The 27583-nt window shown below is 38.3% G+C and overlaps 1 long non-coding RNA gene across 1 annotated transcript; it reads right to left on the reverse strand.

Annotated features, from left to right (window-relative positions):
* Window positions 1-10434: 10434 nt before the first annotated feature.
* On the reverse strand, window positions 10435-15674 carry LOC139738339 (uncharacterized). Its single transcript, XR_011711438.1, has 3 exons — window positions 15569-15674; window positions 14660-14746; window positions 10435-12216 (listed from the first exon to the last, which is right to left on the reverse strand). It is a non-coding gene; the product is annotated as an uncharacterized lncRNA (long non-coding RNA).
* Window positions 15675-27583: the final 11909 nt, after the last annotated feature.

Genomic DNA, 27583 nt, shown 5'->3' on the forward strand with positions numbered 1-27583 from the left:
ATGCAATTGTATAAAGAACATAATTAGTATAATGAGCTCATGAGCCTAACGAACAATATTGACGATGTCATTAACATGTACCACGTGCTTTTGAACGGGAATTCTCTCTTTTTTTTCCCAATTACGTTTTTTTTTTATTATTATTATTGTTATTTCCGTTCTCGATCGATAGATTTGTTGCTATCTTAGCAAACTTGGGCAATTATATGGCGTGATTAACTAGAACCAAGATTAGCATAAAATGAACTAAATGGCATTTATGCATGTACTTTTGGATTACAGAGTAATGTGGACAAATGGTGAGTTCATGCAAAACTTTCTCAATGATTTCTGTTACTTGGTAACCATTTGCCTCGTTCTCAATTTATATTATGCCTATATTTCAGGCACTTCGAGCAGATTAAAAGCAGAAACTATGGCCGTTGAATAACTATGTATACTAAGACTTTGAAGCGCAAGTGTCATGTACATTTTTTGTTCTATGCCTCCGCCAGTGTTGCCGGAGATGTTAATGTTTTCGGCCCGATTGTTAGTAGGCATATATAAAATGCCTCATGACATCAATAGGAAAACTGCTTTAAGAGTTGCACCTTGATCGAGTCGGTATGCAAACTAACTGTAATCTCAATTAATGCATACGGTCCTTCCCCTTCAAACCCTTCCCCTCCCCCCCCCCCCCCACACACACACTTTTAATTTCCATGTGTTGGATACTTCCATGCATATGACCTGTTCAAGTGCATTCCTGTCTCATAAAGTATAACCATTTGATATTGTACTCTGAGGCCCGAATTCACGAAGGTGGTACAAATGAAACCATGGTTTAAAAACCATGGACAAAAACCATGGAGCGCTAAGTGTCGCATGGAATATTTCGTTACGAAATCAGTCATTATTCGTCGATGAAATGATTATTTTGTAACGAAATGGCGATACTTTGTAAGTAAATGAACGTTTCGTCCACGAAATGAAAATTTCGTTAACGAATCGGTCATTTTGTCGACGAAATGACCAATTTCGTAACGAAATATTCCGTGCGACACTTGGCGCTCCATGGTTTTTGTCCATGGTTTAAACCATGGTTTCATTTGTACCTGAGGTGTGTGTGGTAAACCTGTAGTCTGGATGAACATCATCAGTTGAAAGGTCTATACTCTTAACATTCTCCTTCCCCTCCCCTCCCCAATATCTGTTTGGATGTAACATCCGAAAATGAGAGCTCTGCATTATCTATGTAGTGTATATGTCTAAGCATGTATTACGTTTACTGTATGAAACTAAAGAAGTAGTGTATACCCAACTGCCATGTATTATATCCACAAGCCCTTTGATACGTGAAGATACGTTATGTTTTTGCTTACCATTTCCAACGCAAATGTGATTTTGAACTGATGACTTGTTTCGAGATATATTTATGAAGGTCGGGATGTTTATGTGCATTGTTTCACATGTTCAATTTTGTGCTGACACGAGACAGTCCTATTATATAGGCCTACCAGTGTGTCTTATTTCACCCTTTAATTGATGTACATATTATTCCTTCGTGAATAAATCAGTCCTATTTATTGACCCAAACTATAAAGTGTCATCGTTCATGACTCAATGTCTTAAAAAAAACAGAAGATATTTCTTTTTAGTTTGTTTGATTGCTTTTAGGACGGTATGGACATACTACGACATTGAAAACCTCGAGCAAAGCATTGTACATGTATTTAAATCTTCGTGCTTCGTATTGTATCTTCGTGCCTTATGAAGTGTTTTTTTTTCGTCAAAGTGCAACACATCTTATGACTTAGAAACCAAATCAAATGATATTTCAGCTCTGTTCCATTTACAAAACCAAAACGATTTAAAAGAAAAAAAGGGGGGACTTTCAGGTACACTTGATCTTGAAGATGATCTAAATAGCTTCCTTTGCATGGACATGGCATATTCACTCTTTTTTTTTCGTTCAAATATATTCAGTATGCTTTTTACCGATGCCATTTGACAAGATCTTAAGCACGTAATATAGTACACGTCTTCATCTTGGGAATGTTTTCTCATTGAGATACATGTATAAATACGCGGGTGAATATCTTTCATTTGACCTGTTAGCTCTTTAAACAAATGCAAGTACAATGAACATTCATGGTTAAGTCGTGTGTTTTTTTTTTTCTGGCTGACAAAGCATGTAGCGTGTTTGTGTATGGGTTGAATGCACGGTTTCTGACGCGAAGAAGTACATTGAAATGTATAACACTACATTTTAACATTAACGTTAGTGACAGTTTTTATACTGCTTGTGAGAAATGATAATTAATCAGATGTCCCGTCTTAATGAACACACTTCTTGATGGTGAAATAATGTAATCCTCATGATAATTATACACACGCCCGCGTTCGTGCGCGATACCGTCTTTATAGCTGTTCGGGATGTGCTCTTGCCATAAGGACATAATTCTTTATGTCAGTATCCCCGTCCTAAAAGGCAAAACAGAGTTCTGAGAAGGGCTCAAAATTCGTTTTCACCATTTGGACTTTGCTTACAATACATGTATATCAAAACGGTATACCACGAAACTTGTCTGGCTGACGCACTTTGCCGAGATAAGGAGTTGTTTGGGGGTATTTTGAGCTCATGTGCACATTTTAGAGTAAAATACAAAAAAAGTCGACAGTTCTGCAGCTACGTGAAAAACTATACACGTTCCTTTTAACGAAATCTTCAGTTTCCGCCGCAACTCGGGGGGAAATTGAGCGTGCGGGACTTTAAACGAAACTTTCTGCAATACCTATACAGTAACTCGTGACAGTCATGGGATATTCCCAAATCGGCTGTACTACATTCTCTCCAAGGACCCTCTATCCTTCTCCATCACTCGTTTGTCTACCGTTATGTGTATCATGTCTACGACTATCTTTGTCTCTCATACACGTCCAAGTTTTCACACAACTACACGATCAAATAATTGCTATCGTTCCTCTGTGTATAACGAAGTTGGGATGGATTTTAAGTGAACTTGCTTACTGGAGTTTTCCCTGACAAATTGTTGCTTTCTGAGATAGTCTCAGAACTATGCTTGAACATTTTTTTTTTTTTAAATCCCGTGAAACACAGTTTATCTGTTCATAATCGAGTCAGTAGACCTAGTGCCAAAATCATGAAGTCGAAACAGATTTTAATCTTCCTCTTGATCTTATTTGTCTCTAAACGTGTCAAAACACAATGCTTTCACAAATAGTTTTCTTTGCACTTTTTTGTCTGCTGTACAATACACCAAAAGATCTGTGACACTCGTATTTCTTTCTCCCTCTCAGATCTCGCTCTATCTATCTTTGTAGTGACACTGGCGTAGCCAGGGGGGGGGGGGGGGGCGATGGGGGCGGTCGCCCCCCCTAAGATTTGGACCGGGGATTTGGGAGGCGGAAAAAAAATGCGTGTTTACTGTGTGCATGCACATGAAGCGGGTCTCCTTTGCAACCTTTCATCAGATAAGATATTTTTTTGAATATTTCACTCAAATTGTGCACCAGATCGTTGAATTTCAATTCAAAATATGCAAAATCTCTCGTGCTTGGGAGGGGGTATCCCCCTCCCAAACCCTCCCCCTCTGTGCCTCTTTCCATAGCTTAGTACACTTTTTAGATTTACAAAAAAAAAATACGAATAATTCTGAGTGCACAAGACTTATCACTTATATTCCGAAAAATCAAGGTTCCCTCATGTATAAGGGGAATTCCCCTTTTAATCGACCCTTTCCTCCCCCAGCCCCCCCCCCCCATCAGTTTTTTTTTTTTTTGATTTCCCAAAAAATGTTGATTCCATCATAATATGCGTATACGAGATATCTCAATTTCAACCTTAAAAAGGCAAAAGCTCCATCGGAAGGGAAGGGTGGAGATAACACTCGCCCACGCCTTCTCCCTGGTCGCCCACCCCCCCCCCCCCCCTTCCACCATGCATAGAAGTAGACTGTGGCTATACCCAGATCGTTTTATTTCAATGTTAAAAACACAAAAGCTCCGCGAGCGGGAGGGGAAATCCCCCTTACCCTATAAGCTCTACCTCACTAGACTTTATACATACACACAGATGGTGCACATTCGGAATACAGAGCTAAATTCCGTGATTTTAACACTTCGATGAAAAAGTATTGCACCAGAAATTTGCACCAGATCGCTGAATTTCAGGTCTGAAAACGCAAAATCACCTTCGTGTGGGAGGGGATATGCCCCTATCTACACCCTCGTGTGCATGCTTTTTCTGTTTGATTGCTGAACTGCAGACAGCGTTCATGATATTCAGTGTAAGAATTAATTCAAGAAGATTGATTTAAATGATACCATTTTATAGGCAAATTGTTCAATAATGATCTACACTAAAATATACTGCAACCTTAAACAAGTGGTACTGTTTCAACTCGTTAAAACGCCCCAAAAAAGGCATCAAATTGCACCATTTGCAACATCAAAATGCAAAAAGTTCTCACCGTGGGAGGGGGGACAACCCCCTCCCACTCCCTCCCTCCCCCTTCGCTCGCTCCGCTCGCTTGGGTTCAGTCGCGTTCATGATATTCAGTGAAAAGAATTAACACAAGAAGTGTACTTAAATGATACCATTTTATAGGCAAATTGTTCAATAATAATCTACATCAAAATATATTGCTACCTTAAACAAGTGGGACTGTTTCACGTCGATAAAACGCGCAAAAACATGCATCAAATTGCACCATTTAAAACATCAAAATGCAAAAAGTTCTTACCGTGGGAGGGGGGACACCCCCCTCCCACACCCTCCCCCACCCTCCCCTCCCCCCTCGCTCGCTCCGCTCGCTCCGCTCCCTCGGGTTCAGTCGCGTTCATGATATTCAGTGAAAAGAATTAACATAAGAAGTGTCCATCAAAATACATTGCTACCTTACACAAGTGGGACTGTTTTACGTCGATAAAACGCGCAAAAACATGCGTCAAATTGCACCATTTAAAACATCAAAATGCAAAAAGTTCTTACCGTGGGAGGGGGGACACCCCCCTCCCACACCCTCCCCCACCCTCCCCTCCCCCCTCGCTCGCTCCGCTCGCTTGGGTTCAGTCGCGTTCATGATATTCAGTGAAAAGAATTAACACAAGAAGTGTATTTAAATGATACCATTTTATAGGCAAATTATTCAATAATAATCTACATCAAAATATATTGCTACCTTAAACAAGTGGGACTGTTTTACGTCGATAAAACGCGCAAAAACATGCGTCAAATTGCACCATTTAAAACATCAAAATGCAAAAAGTTCTTACCGTTGCAAATTGATGTACATGTACATCATGGTATACTCTGCAGGCTACTTAATGGATGGTGTCTTCAAATGTACAAAACACACACAAACAAACAAACAAAACTGACTTGCTCAAAGAAACATACAGTTTGAATTCACTTTGACCACGACACCCACCGAATAAATATCAATTTATGCACTGGCAGGATATGTGACAAATAAAAAGTCAGAGAGAACGTTCTTAGCAATCACGAGTATCGCAAAACAAGTATAAATCTTGATATCTGTTGCGCAATCGTGCCTCAATAAATGTATTTCAACACAACAGCAAAGACAAGAAGATACATATACACAGCATGTTAAAATGTACTTTGATTTGATGGCAGAAGAGCAAAATTTATTGTACACATGAGGATGAGAACGCACAGTAATGCTGTATTAGGTAATGATGTAGCTAAAAGCATGGCAGCACTTACATGTATCTTTCCACGATACACTGCCAGTTAAAGTGAACACATCAATTATGAGCATACGTCATGTAAATTCAAGAGCATTTTTTTTTCCTGGTTCTGAACAGGTAATGTACTTGTGTGCACATGAATTTCATTAAGTAAGCATAATTGATGCACACAACCTAATACGTGGTAATAAAAAATCACTGACTTTTCACACGTCACAGCAGGAAAGTGAAATTAATGCATAGGCTCAGAAATGTAAAAACTCAGTCTGTATAATCAGCTTTACCAACCATATAATATAACAACATCATAGATGAAACATATATTAGTCCCTTATTAAAGGGTGTGTACAGTTCTGGTCGCGGTGAGGATTTAGCTTTTAACGTTTTGCGAGATATTCAGAAACCACTCTATGAGATGTCAAAGAGCATGCAATTCTAAGGGGTATCAAAAGTTTATTCGATGAAAATCGGTTTTGAAATGGCTGAGATATCCAAAATCAAGGTGAAACAAAGAGATACTAATAAAGTTGGGGCATGTCGCCTTTTATTATTAGCACTTTTTGGGATATCTCAGCCATTTGAAAACCAATTTTCATCAAATAAACGTTGAATCCTTCTTAAAATTACATGCTCTTTCATATTTCATAAGAGGCTTTTCATTATCTCACTTAGGAATGTTCAAAACATGAATCCCTACCTAAACCAGTAATGTACAGTCCCTTTAATGCAAACTTTAAAGTAGGGGAATAGTCCAAAGCTCCTGTAATATTTTGATACATCAAATGCAGTGATCCGCGGTACTTTACAGTCTTTGACGAGAGGGTAGATAAAATATCATTAGAGTTGACTTGCTCAGTAAAAAATATAAATAGGGATAAATATCTACTCTCAAAAGTTGAAATACAGTATTATAACACTGGCATTCTCCTAAATGTTTTAAATTCTTACGTGTATAATGTACTGTAAAACCAGAAATTCTCACGTGTGCATTTCAATTTTGTAAACATTGCGAGAGCCAAGAATTGCAAAATTAAAATGCACACAAAAGTTCTTGTCTACACTTTAACGCATTGGATGCCAGCGGCAATTCCCGAAAATTTCATACCGCATAAAAGGTCGTCGTCTTCAATTTGCAACATTTTATATCGTAAGTATTTCTTGCTTTACAATATCTTTTCTTCTTTTTTTTTTTTTGCTTGTTTTTGGCTGATTACCAGTTTTGACTTTTTTTCTTTGGTGACATCTGTAAGTGCTCCGGTGTTTTTCATATTTGTCAAGGTAAGGGTTCCATTATTTGTGGAAATACAGAATGTGACACGTAAGTAGCTCCAGCACCATTACAAGCTGAGGCAGAGAAGTTCTTTTCGCTATCATAATGTCAACATGATCATCGTTACCAGCATTATTACTTGACTACCAGACAAATACTTTCACAGCCATAGGTGTGAGCAAACTTGATATACTCTTTTTTGACATTTCTACAAAAGAAAAAATATATATAAATAAATACTGTACGGAATGCTGCTTGTACACCTGTAGCTTTTATTTTACACTGTACATCCCATAGATACAATTTACAGCCTTCATACTAACCACCCATATCAGAAACTCGTTTTTTTGTTTTGTTTTTTTCCACGGAAATGCATTTATACAGATGAAGAGATACATGCATCACCAGCAAATTCAATGCAAAACTTAACATGTACATGTATATCACTATTGTACACAAGACAAGAATATATACTTTGATAAAAACATGTGCCTTAAGTAGAGGCTTGACAAAACAGAAACATCTTCCAACCAAATCTCAGAGACTGAACTGGTTGCAATGCTTTTTTTTTTTTTCTTCAATGCCTTCCTGTAAGCTTTGTGATATCTTCCTTCATATGAGAGTGGAAGAGTGAAGTTTTGAAATAATTTTTTTCTGGTGGTTTCTTGGCAAACATTCCTTGAGATCTAGATGACTAATCAGCAAATATTATATAAACTTCAGCACAAATAAAGAGTAGAAATTGACCAAAAAATAAGCATGAAAACCTTTCATATTACCCATCTCCTCACAGACAACACATAGGAAAGTATAAATTCGAAGAGTTGTACCATTTCTGCCCAATTTGAAAAAAAAAAATAATAATGAGTTGATATCACTGATTTTTACCTTAAAAAGATGAAAAATTACATCCATACTGGTACTGCTGCTATGAATACCAATACCAATTACAATAATTATAGTAATTATAATAATTATACAACAAATCAATATGGAAATAAGGAAAGTCTTCATTTTAACACTCCGTAAGGTTAAACAATCCACATTTTCAAACAATATGCATTCCTTTTTCCTGTTTTCTTCACTGGATTTTCTTGTATATACAGTTCATGATATGTATGTTGACACACACTCATATGGATGGAAAATATATGTATGATAGCATCGATTTTGGTGACCTTGTCTGTACGGCAGAGCACATGTATGATCATATCGGCAGCTGTCAGTCTCTTTCAGACTAACATCCTCCAAAAAATCACACTAGTAGAGGGCATCTCTTGTGTTTAGATATGTTGTTGTTGTTGTTCTTGTTGCTACAGCTGTTGACAACAACACACATGTTTCTTACAGAGCATCACTCTGAGGTAGTCTTCATTCAAGCCCCTCCTGACTGCACTTGCTGCTCACTCCCCTTGAGACACTACTCAATTGCAGCTGTACAGAGCTATACTGCAAGCTCACTGCCAATTGGTTGTAAGTGGGGATCTCTTATTCAGGAGAATTACGCTATAGCATCTTGATTGGAGACTACATCAGTGGGAAACACCATCCACTATGAAATCATTTTTGCCCATTTGGCTTGCAAATGACATACACCAGCAAGACATCACCACATTTGACACATGGCCAGCAAATTCATGCCAACCAAAAGGACAACAAAGGGGCATATTTTCAAGGGGTGAAAGCAAATGGAAAGTGAATCGCATTGATTACAGAGATTTGTGTCTTGCTTCTAAATCTGTCAGTCATTCCAGATGAAATATGTAAGACAAAATATAAAAATAAAGTGTCGTTCCAAAGATAGATATCACCTTCTGGAAAATCTGATAAAATATTGCAAGGAGCTGTTAAATAGGGCTTATGAAATCAGTACTAATAGTTGCACGTGGAGAAGCAGACACTATTTGTGGCTAAAGATTTACCTCTTGAGAATGCACAAATCACACAAAAATTCATCCACTCCCCCACCCCCCCCCCCCCAAAAAAAAAGAGTCATTTGCAAGTGACTGCTACCACAAAGAGAACATAAGGGAGTACTATGAGAAAAGTGCAGAAAAAACAGAAACACAAAAAAGAATTAAATGAATGAATGAATGAATGAAAAAATAAATGAATAAATAGATAAAGAAATAAACACATACATAAATAAATAAATAATAAATGAATGAATGAATAAATAAATAAATAGATAAATAAACAAATACATAAATGAATAAATGAATAAATAAACTTGAATCAAAATGTCGTGCCTCCACAACAGGAAAGAAGGAAGTTTTCACAATGTTTCAATGCAAGAAATCTCAACATCTTCACACAAGACCTATGTGAGATCTTGGTGTGTACACACAAATGATAATCAGTCTACAGGTTACTGACCCAATGCACATGATGGTTCGAGTAGGGACGTGTTACAGGAGTGGAGGCTTTTTCGCAGCTTGCGCAAATTTACGCCTAGGTTGGCATTCCACTATGCTCAAAGCTGCTGTTCCACAAAGTCTTGCTATGGAGACCAAAGAAGAGATTCTTGATTTTTAACCATATTAAGCTGTATTTCAGAGGAAATGTTGAAATACTGTATGGAACTTGGCAGTAATATTGTACGGAACAAAGAAAAGTTTTTGTTCAAATCTCCCTGATAGTAATGCCCCAGATCTGATTTAAAGGAATACAATGTATTAGTATTTTACAACATCAATTTCGACATTCAGCTATCTTGCGCACATTTTTGCATAATTTTGTTCACCAGGGCCCTGTTGCATGAAAACTACATGGTAACTTTAAAATTCATGGTAACTCTGCAATCGATGGTAACTGCCATAGAAAGCCAAGGAATCATAGTTGAATACCACTGATTGCGGAATTACCATTAATTGTGAAGTTACCATAGTTTGATGCAATGGGGGCCCTGGTTTAGCGCTTAACTGTCAGATCAAATTGTCGGCTAATTCATATTCCTACATACTCAGCAGCATATTTCAATTAAAGAAGCACAATTTTTTACTGATTTTTGTTTGCGAGTCCTTATCTTTGCACATTACATATTTGTTGCCAGAAATATTGAAAGGAAGCGTGACCTGCTGCTCACAAGGTTTGTTGTGATTTAGGAAAGATGCATACTTGAACAGAAGTGCTCTCTTTGTGTTAAAAGCAATAAATTAACATCTAAACACCAATGATAAAAGCTTGTAGCTTCTCCACGGCGCGAAGCATGGGAGAGATTCGGGTTTCTCCTCCATCCATAAGACATCCCTGATTGGTTTGAGATTTTAACCCTTTCTGTGCCTTGGACTTCTGACAGTATGTCCAACACTACAGTTTTTCCCTCCGCCAAGGGAGGAGGTTATGTTTTCGTTATCGTTGGTTTGTTCGTTAGTTAGTTAGTTAGTTTGTCTGTGTGCAAAATAACTCAAAAAGTAGAGAAAGGATTGGGATGAAACTTGCAGGAAAGGTTGAGAATGACACAAGTACCAAACGATTAACTTTTGGCAGTGATCCAAGAATTTGGGGGGAATTTATGAAGGATTTTTGACATTTTGGCAGGTAGGGTCAATGAACTTGGGAGTTCAGGCTGTGCGTATTTGAGGTTTGCCTGCGCGCACTCAAGTGCGTGCTCTAGTTTCTGCTGGGGTGAGGCGCGCCGTGCATCTGAGGGTTGATGATGCAACAAAGGCTTCTTTATTGGGAAATCTGGCAACTTTCAGCACACAATGCAGTACGTATGGGTGGAAATCACTGATATCTCTACGGAAGAACAAGATCAGTGGTGAAAATGATTTGCATGCTTGGCGGAGGTCTGCGCTCTCAGAGTGCTTCTCTAGTTTCTTTTGTTTTGTTTTGTTTTCTCAATTGATCACCACTCAAAGCACACATTAGGTCAAGAATGTCCTACACTGAAACTGAGAGAAGCAAAGGGAGCAAATCATGCAGGGTTATTCACTTAAGTGCTTCAACTGAGCCGAGTTATCCATCTCATAATCAGTCAAAGTCATCGAACACACTACTCACATAGAAGCACTAGTGACAAGCAGTTCTACCATAGCTGAACAGAGCGTTGCACTACATTGTGCCAGTTGCATCACTTGTAACTTTTCACTGCTACCACAGAGCACAGTATGTAAGCAGCAGCAAAAAGTACAGATCACTCGATTGTATACAATGGCGCGAGCTGCATGCAACTCATAAGTAATCCCAACAAATCTACAAATCTACACTTTCATCAGTGGATGTGGTCGTAAACTTCCGTCTGAACACTGGCTGAAAAAAGGTGTTGTAAATTTACAGAATATTTGGTGATGTGTTATGAAATACAGAACAAATGTTGGCTGCTATATAATTCCTTATCGTTCCATCAGAGCACTGGCTGCAAAATGGTGTTGTGAGATTAGAGAATATTCGGTGGTATTCTTTGGAATATAAAACAAATATTGGCTGCCGTATTATTCCCGCAGGAATACACAGGGATGACCCAAGGTGATTCTCAATGGCATGCTAAGAATAACATCTCGGTCTGTATGTTTGACCTTTAACCCATATATCAAGTGTAACAGTCAATATTTGTGAACTATGGTAGCTGCAATGACTGCAGCACACAAGGTGGACAGGTGTAAGTATCAATGTGAAAGGGGGCCCTGATGTGAAATACTCTATTATATGACCACTTGATCTCTGTGAAATGTGCAATAAAACTTTATACTGCATACTTCACTTCATCTATCTCTTACTCTCTTAATAGTCATTGGCATTCTCTCCTCTTTTCTCTCTCACTCGCTCGCTCTCTCCCTCTCTCTCTCTCTCTCATCCTCAACCCCTCTCCTTACACATTTACCGTAGAAGCTATTACTTTTGCAAATTCCACGAGTCACTGTTGGACCGCGAATTTGGCAACACGCGAAAATGTCGTCCATGCGCTGGTGTAAAAGTGGACTTACGGCGGCTTCGTGTCAATTTGCAATAAACAACATTTCATGAAAATGTATGTGACCTCGTAATTCGCGAAAATAACTGTACGTGAAAATAATGGCTTATACAGTATGCATCAACATCTTCATTTGTCTCCGTGTATCTACCTGTGTCTCTTTCAATACATTTTTGTCCGTATATACGTTTCAGCGAATACTTGAGGCAGCGGACGTGACTGTCGTTTGGACGCTGCCAGCTGGAGACACATTGCGTGCAGTCGATGGAATGGATTCGTGGTGACGGTACTGGTTATTTTCAATCGCTCGTCGGATCTGTGGAAAAGAATAATAATGTTGGATGTGGAATATTGCAAAAATAGTGCAAATCTAGTGGCTTGTGGTGCTTTGATCAATCAGATTAACATGAAATGATATGATATATGATATGATATGACATATGACATGATATATGATATAATATATGATATGATATGATATGTGATATGAAATGAAATGAAATATGATATGATATGATATGATGAGTATTTATTGTGTGTTCCTTAAACAGATACTTGTTTTTCACTGGTAAACAACATATATTCCATTATTCAAATACAATCACACAAGCTTACATACAATGTACTAACAATTTTACATGCATACATATAGTGCACACATACATGTATGATCGTACATATTATTAGTTATTATCATAATAATATTACAGAAGATAATGTATTTAAGTCTATACATACATATGGCCCCATTGCTCCATTGGACCTCTTCATAGTATCTTATATTATAATGGTTATATCCCTTTCATCTTATAAGTTTCTGACTGCACATAATTTTTTTTTTTAATATCAACATAAATTTATCACATTACAAATGATGATCATTACTGTTAAGCACCTGTTTTTGTTTAGTTCTTTCAGTTTTCAGACTTTTGTTACTGAAAGCTGTCAGGGTATTGTACAAGATCTTTACCTTTGTGTCTGAAATTAATGTGCAATTAGCAGCTCTTTAGTAATCTCACATAAGAACATGAGGCCTTACAAACAAAGACTATCGATGGGTGACAGAGAATGAAAGGAGCTACATGTATGTCCTTTATTTGTCTATAAAAAGGGTAATTAAAGGGGAAGGCTAGTAACTGATCAGTGGGAATCAGTGGAAATGCTGGGAGATAATTGTTCCAATCCTTATGGGATTCATTCAAGAGTTCATTGTATATCTATTGTTGTGTGAAAATGATTTGCTTCAGAACGGTCTCATATTCAAGTAATGTGCAGATTAATGCTCCGTCACTGACCAGGGACGCTAACCTGGAAGCATTAAACTGCACATTACTTGAATATGAGACCATTCTGAAGCAAATCATTTTCACACAACAATAGATATACAATGAACTCTTGAATGAATCCCATAAGAATTGGAACAATCATCTCCCAGCATTTCCACTGATTCCCACTGATCAGTTACTAGCCTTCCCCTTTAAGTGTCTATACCAGCCTGTAAGCCTGAGCGTTTCCTGGTTTGCTTTAGGCCTTTGATTTCAGCGCAAGTGGAGAGGAAAGATCGGACTCATTGAAACTCCAATTTTTCACTCTGGCAGATTACCAAATAATAATAATAATAATAATAAATCATTTATTAAGCGCAGAAACTATGTCTATATATTCTACTGCGCTTCAAGAGCTCTTAAGTTCCTATGTTGCACAATGCTGCATGGGAAGTACAAAAAGAAATATTATAAAGCCCATGCTAAAAAAAAAGGTTTTCACTTTTGATTTAAAACTATTTAAAGTCTGACATTTCCGAATGTCTAATGGTAATCTATTCCACAACCTAGGGGCTGCACAAGAAAATGATCGGTCACCTAAGGTAACTTTTGTTTTGATTTGGGGTATCTGCAATGTCAATCTATCATTTGTACTGCGGAGATTATGGCTAGGAGTCTGAGATTTAAAGTTCAATAATTCACTGATATAACCAGGGGCCTGACCATTCAGAGCTTTATAAACCAGCATCAATATCTTGAAATCAATTCTTTGGCGAATGGGCAGCCAGTGCAATTCCTTTAAAAGTGGTGTAACATGAGCAAATCTTGGGAGATTACAAATCAATCTTGCACACGTGTTTTGAACCCGCTGCAACTTAACTATCTGTGAATCCGGTAATCCGTATAACAGACTGTTACAATAATCTAATTTGCTTATAACACATGCGTGGACAACCAAACTACATGTACTTTCCATAAATGTTCTACATTTGTATTGGTTTGTGTCAAGTGTACACACTAGAGATCATAATCATAAAGAACATACAGTTGACACACAAGATATGACTCCTTCTAAATGCAAAACACTTCATGACCAACAAAGGATGGGGGCAAATATATAACATGGGGGCAAAAAATATTAGAAGGGGGAAAAATGCCTACCCTGAGCTGTATTTTGATAACAATCTTTGGTGAACTGTGCCTTGACTAAACCTGACTCTAAATTGACTTTAATCATCATTGACATATAGATCCTAAAACATGCTAGCGAGGGGGATGGAAAAACAAAAATCTAGGAACTATGTCAAAGTGGTGAGGGCAAAGATTTGACAGGGCCTAAAAACACCACAAATCCAATATCACTTGGCACAATCTATATTCTTTGTCAGATTTCCAACACTTGTGTGTGTGTGTTGGGGGGGGGGGGGGGGGGGGGGAGGGGGAGGCAAGGGAGCCAGCATTGGCAAAGTGTCCTCAGAATGGTCAAAGTCTTACCTCCTTCAATGCAACGACTCCCACCAATCTGCCGAGAGTGGTCACATAGGCGTGGTTCAGACCAAGCAGCGAGAACAGGGAGTGGACCTATGGTAAGAAGAGTCAATATTGGTATGGAAACTCTTGTAGGATTGACTTTGAAATGTAAATATGGCACTGTGGGTGCAGGGCAATGAAAAATGAATATAACTTGTCGCGGGTTGACAAGGCAAGTCTAAATGCTATCATCATATCTCTGGGATCGTATGACATGAACTCACAACCAAAATACCTCCTCTTGAACACATCAAATCACATAATCAGTCTTGATACATCAAGGTGACATATTGAGGCACAGATAAAGTGCTCCCTCCAGTGAAGGAGCCCCCCAATGTTAAAGCTTTGCAGAGATGCATGGGGCTCCGGTGCTAATTATATCCACGCACTGAGAACCTTGACTCCTTCCGCAGAGACGTTTTGCAAAGAACACGCGAGGGGAAAGGAGAAATTTATGTAGACATGCATCTGCAGAATACAGAAAGCTTGTTAACAAAATAGGGCAACTGATGTCTGGCATAAACTGTATCAACATCAATCATTAGAAAGTGAAATTAATTACACTGAATCCGTGAAGTACTTATTACATGATGGTGTGCTATTGAATAACTTGTGTACCCTTACAAAATGCATGTGCAGCAGCGTCACATTGCATAAAAGGGTATTTTTAATACCCTATATATGCTCCTCAACCATCAAATCTGTCATTTGTACCACAGCAAGAAAAAACAAACAAACAAAGAGAGTAATTATAAAAGTGGGGTCAGAATCATTTTCTCACTAAGCACAAATTAAGAACTGTGTTTAAACTACAGCTCTACATTAAAGAAAGTACATTCACCACAAGCTGTACGAGTAAGTGTTTGAATGTACCTTGTGCAGTGATGTCCGTTCAACTAGCTGGAAGGGGGCGGGGTCAATCTGGCAGTCAGTGAAGTCCAGCTGGTCCTTGACCTCTTGCTCCTCCCACTCATCCTTCTGCAGACCAATCAGAAGCCAGCATTCATGTCTTAATTGGATTTGAATTTCTATGCAGTTTCAATTGCAACTTTTTGTGCAACTGGGCCTTCAAAAGCCTTAATCAAATTTGATTTTGATACATTGACACCGTGGCTGAAACAGTCATTTTGTCCCAACCCCAACATCTGGGTAAGACTGGTGACAACATGGTACTTGTTTAATTAAATGCATTTAATTACTCAATCTCAGGTAATATCAGGTAATCTAGAGTCATTCATTGGTACATGTACATTAGTAAGATACTGCAGGTGAACATTGCAAATTGTTGCTGGCATGATTACAAACTATTGTTTACTATGTGCACGACTACACACAGGACCTTTCAGGATAGGACAAACATTCAATTCACATTTAATTCTGCTTTTCCCCAATTCCCTTTCGGAATCTAAAAACGTCACTTTGACTGTCAAGCCCTCTCTTTTCTGATATATTATGTCATGGAGAATCCAAGCTATGACTACAGATGATAACCATTGCTGTGAGTTTTCTCATTTTTCTCGTTCTTCTTCTTCTTCTTTTAGCCAGAAGAAAGTCAAATCTAAAGCACTGGCTAATGTGGCATACAGTAGGATAAGCCAGGTGGATATCAAGTTAAGCTCAAGGTGGAAAGTTTGCATAATGTGGTTCCATCCTTAAGGTGGGGTAGGGGGAGGGGTAGGGGGAATGCCACTTCCTTCCTTTGAAGAGGCAATTGTAAACTTCCTGGATTCACTCTCCAGAGGATGTACCTTTTCTTCTCCCAGGAATGCAGAGCAAATAGAAACTGAAAAAACAAAACAAAATAGAACATAATACCATTCCCCCCCCCCCCCCCTCCTTTGTGCACCACACTTGGAACAACGTTTAAGCACTTGACCCCCAAAATTGCCAAAAAAGGTAAGGACTTGGGGAGAGGGGGTGGGGAAGAGGGAGAGGAGAGAGACGGGAAGCGCTAAATTAATGCAATACTTGCCTCTTCTTCTGTCATATCCTCAAATGTGCCGATGGACTGTGGGGAGCAGGAAAGAAAAGATTGTTTAGGTAAGAATGAAAGGATTTACACACAACACATAAAACACATGTATCAGTTACAGATCAAGACAGGTTTGGCCCCGTGTAAGATACACAAGACATATAATTCCGCCATTCTGGCTAAAGATGAACAAACCTGGACCACTCGGCATGTCGTTGGCAATCATAGTCACCTGCCCTACACCTCAGCCTTGGAGTTGACTGCCTATTTGCACACACATCTAGTCATCAAACTTTCAAAGTTTTGGGTGTTTTTTTTCTATCTCCTCTATCCATCTATCTCTCTCTCTCCCTCTTTATCTCCCTCTCTCTCTCTCTCTCCCTCTCTCTCACTCCTTCTCTGCAACACAGATTACCAGGCCTGATGAATGTGACAGCTACAAGATAGAGCCTGAAACAGCAAAGATACAGCTACATCACAGCCACATAAACAACTGAACACTTGTCTTAATCACTTCTGACTCTAAGATCCGCAATCATGACGTATGATTTGTCATCTTTGGTGAAATACTTTACACAGTGCTATTTTATACTGATTGCACTTGCTATACTTAACTTGGCTAGGAATATTGCAAAATCAAAACATCATGGTATCAGATTTCTGATCACACAAGAATTTGCTAAATTTTCATTGTAATTTATATCTTGCAACTCCACAAGCAAACTGTGTTATCACTGCAGACTTTGGACAAATGTTGGAAAAGACATAGAATATATGAAAATGATTTCATTAACAATTTGAACTTGTATGCTCCTCAATGTCCTCAGAAGATGTCAGACATAAATGATTTAATGGTTTGAATCTGGTCACAAAGCCAATTATGTCACAGGCTCCAACAAGTACAAGGATAAGACAAAGAAAAAACATACGAAATGCTGCTAATCAAGGCAACATGACATCAGATGGCAAAAGTTACTAAAACAAAGGGCAAAACATTAACCACGCCATGTTTGCATCAAAGAAGTTAAAAAAGCAACATCAAGTAAAAGCAACTTTGAAATGAAGTAAAACATGCAACAACGTCTGTATTGATATCATGAAACAGCAGCAATGAACCTGAATAGTTTCTTCTCAATAACAAACCACTTCAGCTGAAGGCAAAAACAAATGTGCTATTACTACAAAGAATGATAGCATTATGAAATAAAACTGAAACTGATATAAGTGGAATAATATGTGACCTGCAGATGACAGATAAAGAGGCAATTACTAATAGCTTATGAACAAAATCAAATTATGGATACCTCTGACAGCAAAATACGAATGTTTTAGGATCTAAGCAATAATGAAAATTTGATACTTGTAGGCTTGCTTTGCTAGCCACAGCCAGATGTGAATGTGATTTATACAAGAAATGTATGTACCATACACTTGTGCACACACACACACACACACACACACATGCACATTATATACATGCAACACACCACTTTGCACACATCCAAATCAACTAAAATTTTTTGTTGTCACACTATGCTTTGTAATGCACTGTAAAACTCTGTAACACAGAGATGAGATCAAAATTGGCATGGGGCTGTTAGGGAGAAAATGTGTGAAATGTTATTGTGGATCTACAGTGTACTGTAGGACACAAGGTTCTCTTGTGTTTACACTACTAGAGACACAGGTACCAAAACAGTAAAACAGACAATGTACACGTGTGCACATTTAACGCTGCTTGCTCAGCAAGTACGAGTACATACATGGACACCTATACATTGTAGCTCTCCCCTCTCCCCCATCCCCCTCCCCATCCCCCCCTCCCCCCCACCACCCAACATTTGTCCCTGATCCTGTCAAATTTGGCAGGGATGGGATGGGAGAGGCTGTCATCCTAGGATGGCATCACACAGCCCTGAAATTGACACAAAATGGCATAAGAAGATGGAATTTTCGATTTCGCACGAAGTTGGTCACGAACTTGGTTAAAAGCCAATCAACAGTTGAAGCAAAAACGATACCTACAGACGGTCACATGATAACACCCGCATTACAAGGGTACACAAAGATATGAAGGAGCTTGCTAAAGCTATTGCCGCTGCTCACAAAGTTGCTGCCGGACCCTGAGAAACTCCATCGGCAGTTATATAATGGCTGAAGATGGCCAAAGGAATGACAGAGGTTTATATGATCACAGCCATATTTGAACATTCCCTGTATAGTGTCTCCACCAGTTTCGGGAGAGATTAATACCTAGGACCCTACATTAAAACGTTCATACATGGAAATTGGAAGGAAAAAAAAAATCCTTATTGAAGTGCTCTCTGTTACACTATTAATATCATAGGAATACACAATTGTGACCATCAGTATGTTTCCATTTCTCTCTGGACCATACAAATCAAAGGAGCAGATTGACTCAAAATGTGCCAGCTAGTCTTATGCCTATTATTATGACAGATATTATTCCTTGACCACCAGAATGCTTGATTTATTTAAGGTCTATCCAAATGTGAAATTGGAGACAGTAAAAGGTTGAAACACGATCTTCTACTGTATCTCTCTACATGCAAGCAACTACAGTAGTCATGCATGCTGCGAGTCAGTTGACTAGGCATAAGTATGTGCATTTGGGAACTCATTTAAACAAATGATGTACATATTTCATGAAAAATAATGTCAGCTGTATTGAATAGCGTTTTCTAGGGTCGAAAACAAGAAAAAAAAATATCCATATATTCATTAACTTGAATACACAATCGGACTTGCATACTTGGGTGTTGCCTTAGGATAAAGGTACACTTGTACATGTACTGTAACTTGACTTTGTCTACAGCCGTCCTACTAAAAACCCTGATTCACCGTCGAGGCGTGCACTCTTGCCAGAGAACTTGGAACAGTGGATAGCCAAAGCTACAATGCATTCCATAGCAAGTGACTAAAGTGGAATTGACATCTCCGGCAGCGTATCAAGCTGAATTTGGTGACACACGTGTGCACACTGACATACACACACACACTGTCCTAGTGCTGGGCTTTGGCCAACAAGTGCAACAGGACTGTTCACACTTCCCCATGTGTTCACGTGAATGATGGGTTGCATTGTCTATTACGCTGCATCCCTCTCCAAGGGTGTATTAACATCTTAAGTGTCTCTTCACCATGTCTACGGCAGCAGCGTCTGTCTGAAGCCATAGCCAGTGCGAAATGGCCACATGATTCACTCTGTTCGAGGCCTAGGGTGATAAAAGGGCTCATGTACTGTGTGGGTGTTGTAAACTGTGTATCTGTGGGATAAACTCCCCTTTGATTCAAGCAGATCTAAATGTTGAGCTGAGCAAGGATCCAGGGGAGGGGGGGGGGGGGGTCGCTGGAACATGAACAGGTGGTGAGAGGCGCCAGCAGGAACCTTGGCTTAAGCTGCCGACATCCGTTGCCATGGCCACCATAGAGAGTGACAGCAAAATAAGCCCGCTGTCTGGGGATCGGGCAATCCTCGCGCGATCATCTACGTTGGGTTGGAGTAGATTCCTCGTTCATCGCACACAACTTATCATGACACATAAGATTTTTTTAATTCCCATCTAAGGCAAGAAGGTTGGATGACAAAGCAACGCGAGGGCAAAAAAAAAAAAGAAGGATGAAAAGATTGAAAGTGATACTAACCATGCAGCAAAGATAACACAACTAATTCATGCAATTTCCTGAAAAACAATTCACTAAGTACATACAATGATATTTATGATTAATTATCTAAAGGACATATTGCCTATGCTTGACCTGGGAGGGCATCCGCAAATTCACAATTTACTGACAGAACCCAGAAAGTCAGGCGGATGCTATGAAAGTCAGCAACCTGTACATCAACGTCCGGGCAAGTTTTTTTTTTTTTCCCCATCCATTGAGACGGTCCCCACAATAAGTTGCTCGGATGTTGCTGTGGTAACTTTTGCCAGATTCTGGCCTAGCCAGCCAGGGTTATTACCCAATCCTTCTGCTAAAACGCTCTTGCGCTTTGGAATACTCACCGCGCATGCCCAATAGTCCAAACAGAACGACACACTGCTCACCAATCAGGTGCATGGATTCTAACCACACCCCCTTCATGCATGAATGGGTAGGCTGGTATGGAAACCTACCCAGAGAAGGTTTCCAGAGTACAAATGTATGTTTGTTAAAACGGTACCCCTGGCTCCCTCCTGCAGTTTTATTGCGCGAGGTCAGGAATTTTGTTCTCTGGGCACTGTCCCGACACTGTCGGGTAAGGTCTGTTAAGTCGTTGAGGACAAGTGTTGAGTATACTCGGGCAAGTGTCTATGAGAAATGTGTGTTGTAGCAAATTAGTTCGTCCTCAACGGGTTTTAAAACAAGACACTAAAGATTGGCACAAAGTCTTTAACTTTAATGATTACTGTAGCTTGTAGGTTAGCACTCGAAAGCTGACAATTAGTCGACGAGAAGTCTTTAAGAGCTTTATAGTTTACACTCTATCGATGGGCATCAGGGGGTCCTCACTGGTAGTGGGAGTGGTCATGTGGTCACAGTAATCAATGAACTCACAAGTTAACGGTAACATGTCAGTCCCATCCCTCCTTTAGATGTCATAACCAGGTCAACCTCAAGAACATTTTAATACAGTACTGTATCGTTGCATAATATCTGGTATATTGCCAGCATTGTGTGCCTGTATTTCTTCCGGTTCTGTGGTTTAATTATCACATGGGACTCTTTCGTGTGGCCATTAATTGTAATTAATGGAGGAAGCTGGTATCATCTATGATTAGCCCTGTTATGAAAGTACCTAATGAGCATTCTGTAAATAAAATCTAATGTCATTAGGAATCAATGCTGGTAAGAGGCTAAATGCAGTCGGCTTATTTGCTCATTACTAATAAACAAATCGTCTTGGATAAAGATAATTAGCCAGATGTGAAGACAAATGAAGCTCCTCATATCAAATTTCCTAGAAACTAAAGGCAAACATTCTTCTTCTTTTTTTTTTCCTTCCTGTTCTTCTTCCTTCTCTTCATTTAAAAAAAAAAAAATCATGTTCTTCTTCTCCTCCTTCGGTTACATTACTCCTTCTTGTTTAGGGACTTTTGCTCATTCTCCTTTAAAGGACAAGTTCACCTTCATAAACATAAGGATTGAGAAAATGCAACAATATTAGTAGAACACATCAGTGAAAGTTTGAGGAAAATTGGACAATCGATGCAAAAGTTATGAATTTTTTAAATTTTTGTGTTGGAACCGCTGGATGAGGAGACTACTACAGCTTGTGAGTCATATGCGTACAACAGTACAAAGAAAATATAAAAGAAAATTCAACATATTTTCACTTTTTTCGCATAATAAAAGAGCAATTGACTTGCCTCTTTCTAAAGGCAGGGGGAATAATATTACCCATAACATTTATCGGTAACGAGTCAGGGGAATGTGTACTTTTTTCAAAAGATGGAATTTTGTGAAATTCTCTTTATATTTTCCTTATATTGTTGTACGCATGTGACATCTAAGTTATTCATACACTGCAGTAGTCTTCTCATCCAGCGGGTACTGCACAAAAACTTCAAAAATTCATAACTTTTGAACGGATTGTCTAATTTTCCTCAAACTTTCAATGATGTGTTCTACTAATATTGCTACATTCTCTCAATCCTTATGTTTATGAAGGTGAACTTGTCCTTTAACAATGGTCAAATACTGTTCATGGTCAGTGCACAAGACCATCCAGTAAGTTTGCTGGTCAATCACACCATGTCAAAGACAACTACGCTGCAGTCACACCCCATCATAAAGTTCATGTACTGAGTACAGGGACTTCACATACACAATACTGTTCGGTTGATATCAGCATTTTTTTCCCCCATAAATATGAAAAATTGCCTGAACTCTGAAGCACATACTTGAAAAAAAAAAATTAAATCCAATGCATTTTGCATCACTGACATTAATTACTGTTAAGCAAGATATTTTCTTGCCATGAAATTTTTGTGACTTGCTGCTGGCATTCAATGCATATACAGTGTAGTGTAGACAAGAACATTCATGTGCATTTCAATATACAAAATCAAATTGCATGCGAACATTTCTGGTTTTACAGAACTTTAACACAGTTGTACTTGCAGGATTGAGTTTCTCTTTTGCTGGTGGCACATGAACGACTCATAGCAGATTGTTTATTTCGAATCAAGCTCTAATCCATGTTCTGCAGCAATCAATTGCGAGCATCACATTACAATTGGAGCCCTGCTGTCAGTGAGCTAACGAATGAAGATAAAGCTACAGCAGTGTGCAGCATGACATTGTGATGAGTGATTAGGTTTCTACAATGCAGAACTACACTCAGCCACTACTGTATATCTCACTACTGTTAAACGTAGCACAGCAACATAATGCAGAGGAAAAGAAGACCATGTTTATTCACTAACTGTTAAATTTAAAAAAAAAATAATGGGCAAAAGCTTTTCTGATATTTCTTTAATATTTGTGTCTCTCTTACCAGATTCAATTAAAAAGAAGAAAACAATCCAGGCAACAACCTCATCCAATATACATGTATAATAATAGTCTGTAAAGCACATTGAGATACTTAACAAGTGTGAAATGTGCTAAATAAAAACTAGCTATTATCATTATTATCCATAAAATACAGAAAAGGAAACAGATTTTAATCCAGTTTTACTGTATAGACTCCATTGTACAGGATACTAAGTGCATTCTTATACAGTTTATGTTTGACATCTGAGCGGATTAGCCATTACATAAAAGAATAGATACACACGTATCAGTTAATCTTGTAGTTTTTTGCACTTGTGAATGCATGCAGTCAACAGGAGAGAATGTTTTCTAGCTTTTCGCTTGCGCATGGAACTACTATGCTCACCAGCCATAAAGTAATGTCATTGCTATCTATTCTGTTGGTTGGAATGAATCCTTGCCAATACTATTCTACAGTCACACTCCTTTTATTTTTATGAATAGGTTTTCCAAATGAAATCACAAAAATGGAAAAACAAAAATATGGAACTACTGGAGTGGTGACTATCGACTTTCACTATTCCCTCCACTGCCAATACTGGACATGTCAAGTGACTATTTCTTTGTGGTCCTACAGTCCACTAAACAGATTCTACTTAATGCACAAACACATCTTCACATACATACACACACAGAGAGACATGTATGACTTTGCTGTTAAATTTCATCTCCACTTCACAGAAAACAAATACTGGCTTTGCAAACATATTTTCCTTACTCAGAGCTCTAACACATTTTATTTTTTTAAGAGAGATAGAAAGAATAACAAACAAAAAACAAACAAACAGGCAGGGTGGGGGAAGGGGGATAGTTTTTAAACAGACTTTCATACCACGACATTGTTTCATAAAAGATGTTAAAGATGTTAGGATGGCAACTCTTGCTGGAATAGCAACTTTCCGTAGCAACAGCCAATCAGAAAGCTGGATTCTTCTTGTTACCACGACAATGTTTATTGCCATTTCAGCAAGCGTTGCTATCATACCAACTTTTCATGAAATGGGGCCCAGACTTTTAAGGCTGTGACATTACCTTTAAAAAACCACATGCACAGGGGTAGACATGCTATTCATGCACAATGCCTAAAACTAAAGTTAGTAAAAGGAGAAACCCCATCCAAGGCAACAAGATTAGAGGGAATACACAGGCCTATTTAAGTCCAGTACCCCCGTGGGATATTAAAAAACCAAATTATCTGCCGTTCCATGTTTGATTACATTTATATTTCTGTACGGCAGATGAATCTCATTATGGGATCTATCAATGAGGTAGGATATGAACTGAATAATTACACCGTAGCACCGGAATATTATCACCCTTGCATTGGAATGTTTCTATGAATGGTCTCCCTTCCCTGCTGCTGTAACACCCCAATAAATTATTTTGGTATGCTGGCATTTTCCTCTGCCTACCAAAAAGAAAAGAGTAGCTCAATTCAGCCATGTCACCATTAATAAATAAACGTGATGATAATCATCTATTCAGATTATATCTTTTTTCAAAGTATGAGAGCAATATAAGACTTTTTAATCATACAACGTATATTGGGCCAGATACAGGATATCCCAGAGCTTTGAATACACAAACCCCCACAGAAGCCAAATACAATGTTCAGGGGATATCCCTTAATTAAAATGCAGTGATACAGCCATTTGTTTTTGGATTGTTTTAAATCAGGAATGAATTAAAAGCCAATAATTCGTACATTTGTACATGGGAATAAAGATACGTGTAGTTTCTACTCTTTAAAATGATACATAATTTGCCCACATTTCATTTTGTGTTTGAAAATAAAAATTAGTTGTTTTGAGAGCTGTTGGTTTAATGTGCTCATGTGGAAAAGTGGCCAGGCTCCCTAAGGTGTTTGTGCGTGCATGTGCGCTGGCTGATTTGGGTTAGGCTATTTGATCAGATACTCCAACACATGATTTTTTATTTCAAAATTGGATGCATTTATTTGAGCAATAATTTCTGTAAAGTTTGCAATCTCTTTATTTGCATTTTCAATATACTGTATTGTCATATTTCCGGACGGAGCTGATACCAAGAAAGGATTCGAAACTTGAAAACAAAACATTGGCAACATATACTATAAACAGAGAGACGAAAAGTTTAAACAAACCACTACAGCTTTTTTTTTAAAGAAACAACAACAACAACAACAAAGACTGGTAAGGTCTCGTACAACATTTTGCGTTCAATTCTTACCTCGTACTGTATGCGTGCATCGGATGGGAATGGAAGCGAAACAGAACACGAGGTTAGACATGGGCAAAGGTCACAGGCATGACTCAGGCAAGGATACGGAACATTTTAATACAACAGCTCCACAATGATGAGGCACGCACTCACAAAGGGTTGTCTAATACATTCTAGTCTGGAGCCTAGCTAAATGGCATGTATGCACATGTCAATGCACTGTTAGATATAAGTCCAATCTTTACACACCTATGTCATATTATTGACAAGATGTGATTTGATCAATCACACAAAAAGAAAAAAAAAACAACAACAGGTCTTCCAGCAGTTATATTGTACAGTCTTTTTTAACTGCTCCTTCCTTCTGAATAGGGTAAGGGCATCATTGACGTGCATATTAAAAAAAAAACACACACTGTGAGCTGCGCTATATGGACTGGGAAGCACCCATAATCAAACTCACAGCACAAAATACAGAATTAGGGTAATGTTATGAGCTTCTGGGGGTGAAGCATATGCTCATTCTGGGGAAAATACACACACATTTAAGTCATGTAAGCTCCCAGAATCCATGTATCAAAAGAAAAAACAAATCATTATGTCAGTGTCAAATGGAGCACTGATAAATGCTAGATGAACCATGAAATACATGTATGCTGGTTCTGCAAACATTCTGATAACAGAAAAGCTCACAGCATCATGCTGTTTAATTAATACATCATATAAAAAAAGGCAAACAAAAACATCTTCTGAAAAAGGTCAACACAACTTGCCAATCAGCAGAAGAGCACCTGGGGGTAATATGGCAAATGATAGGACACAATGTATGTGCTTAAGCCAAGCTGAATTTTAGCTGGCACTGTTTAATCCTATCTCCTGTCACGACATGCCACTCAAGAAATGTTCAAAGAAGATAATAAATATTAAAAAAAAACAAGAAAATACTAACTGCTCATTCAAATGGTGCCAAGGCACACAACTTGAATGAGGTCTGGAGGTTCATACAACAAATATTGAACACTTGTGTATAAATTATCACAATTCATGATACCTTTCCCAACATATAAAAAAGAAATTTCACATTTATGTTTTTTACACATGCAACTTGAGGTCTACATCTGTCTTTAAATGACTGATTGATATTGTTTGTTCCTTGCTTTAAACCAAAGAGTACACTTTGGGTAACTGTGGAAAGAGTAATGGCTGATAAAGCAGATATCACTATTAAACACAACAGTTTTGACTATTGCCAATTACCTTGTTACACATTTTTTGTTGTAGTTACAGCAATAGGTGTATTACTCTTGGATTTTTTTGTTTAGTCGTTAGCTTGTCTATTTTTTATCCCGAGGTGATGCAGTCAAAACATTTGAAAGTGTGGCAAAGCATGATGGGAAAGGAAAACTGAAAGATATTAACTGACATTTTTGAGTGGTCAGCCATTGACCAGAAAATGACTAAATTCTAGAGAGAAAACTACCTCTGTGTTTTTTACGGTACTGCCAAATGCTCGTTATGAACACAGCATCAGCACAAGTAAAGCCTGCTATTTTCCTTTTTGTGTGTGCTGAAAGTGTGACAAACAAACAAAGAATGTTTCTAAAGAGTCCCTTAAATCATAATTATAAAACAGCCAGGGAAAAAAAAAATGGGATACATTGTCCCTGCACTGGGCACGAATAATAAAATGTTGTTCTAAGGAACACAATTTGATTGACTGGTTCCTATCACTGGCTTCCTATCACCGGCTTTCTAACAGAAAATAAGAGTATATCATAGTGTAACTCCCATATTTGGGGGGGAGAAGAGTTATCAATACCAATATTTGAATTTCTTCTTTGTATCAAGCCAACACTTATAGCATATGATTTTTATCTCATATCTGCTGAACCTCCCATCTCATCCCAACCCCAAACCCGACCCCCCCCCCCCAAAAAAAAAAAAAAAAATAAGAAGAAAAGAAACAGTCAATATTCATACAACTACAGTGCTCTCCTTCAGACATACCAACAGTGTCACATTGTACAACATTGAACAGCTGGGTAAGGGAACAACACAAATTGTGTTTTGCTTTGTGTGTTTTTTTTTTAATGTTGAAACAAAAAATCATCACAGCTGCCCCAATTTGTGACCCCATGTCCCCATATGATTCATCTCCTGTGGGAGCCGTAAGAATC

Source organism: Diadema antillarum, unplaced genomic scaffold (genome assembly GCF_040938485.1).
Source record: "Diadema antillarum isolate AM-2024a unplaced genomic scaffold, OU_Dant_1.0 seq00000735_RagTag, whole genome shotgun sequence".
NCBI classification, from domain to species: Eukaryota; Metazoa; Echinodermata; class Echinoidea; order Diadematoida; family Diadematidae; genus Diadema; species Diadema antillarum.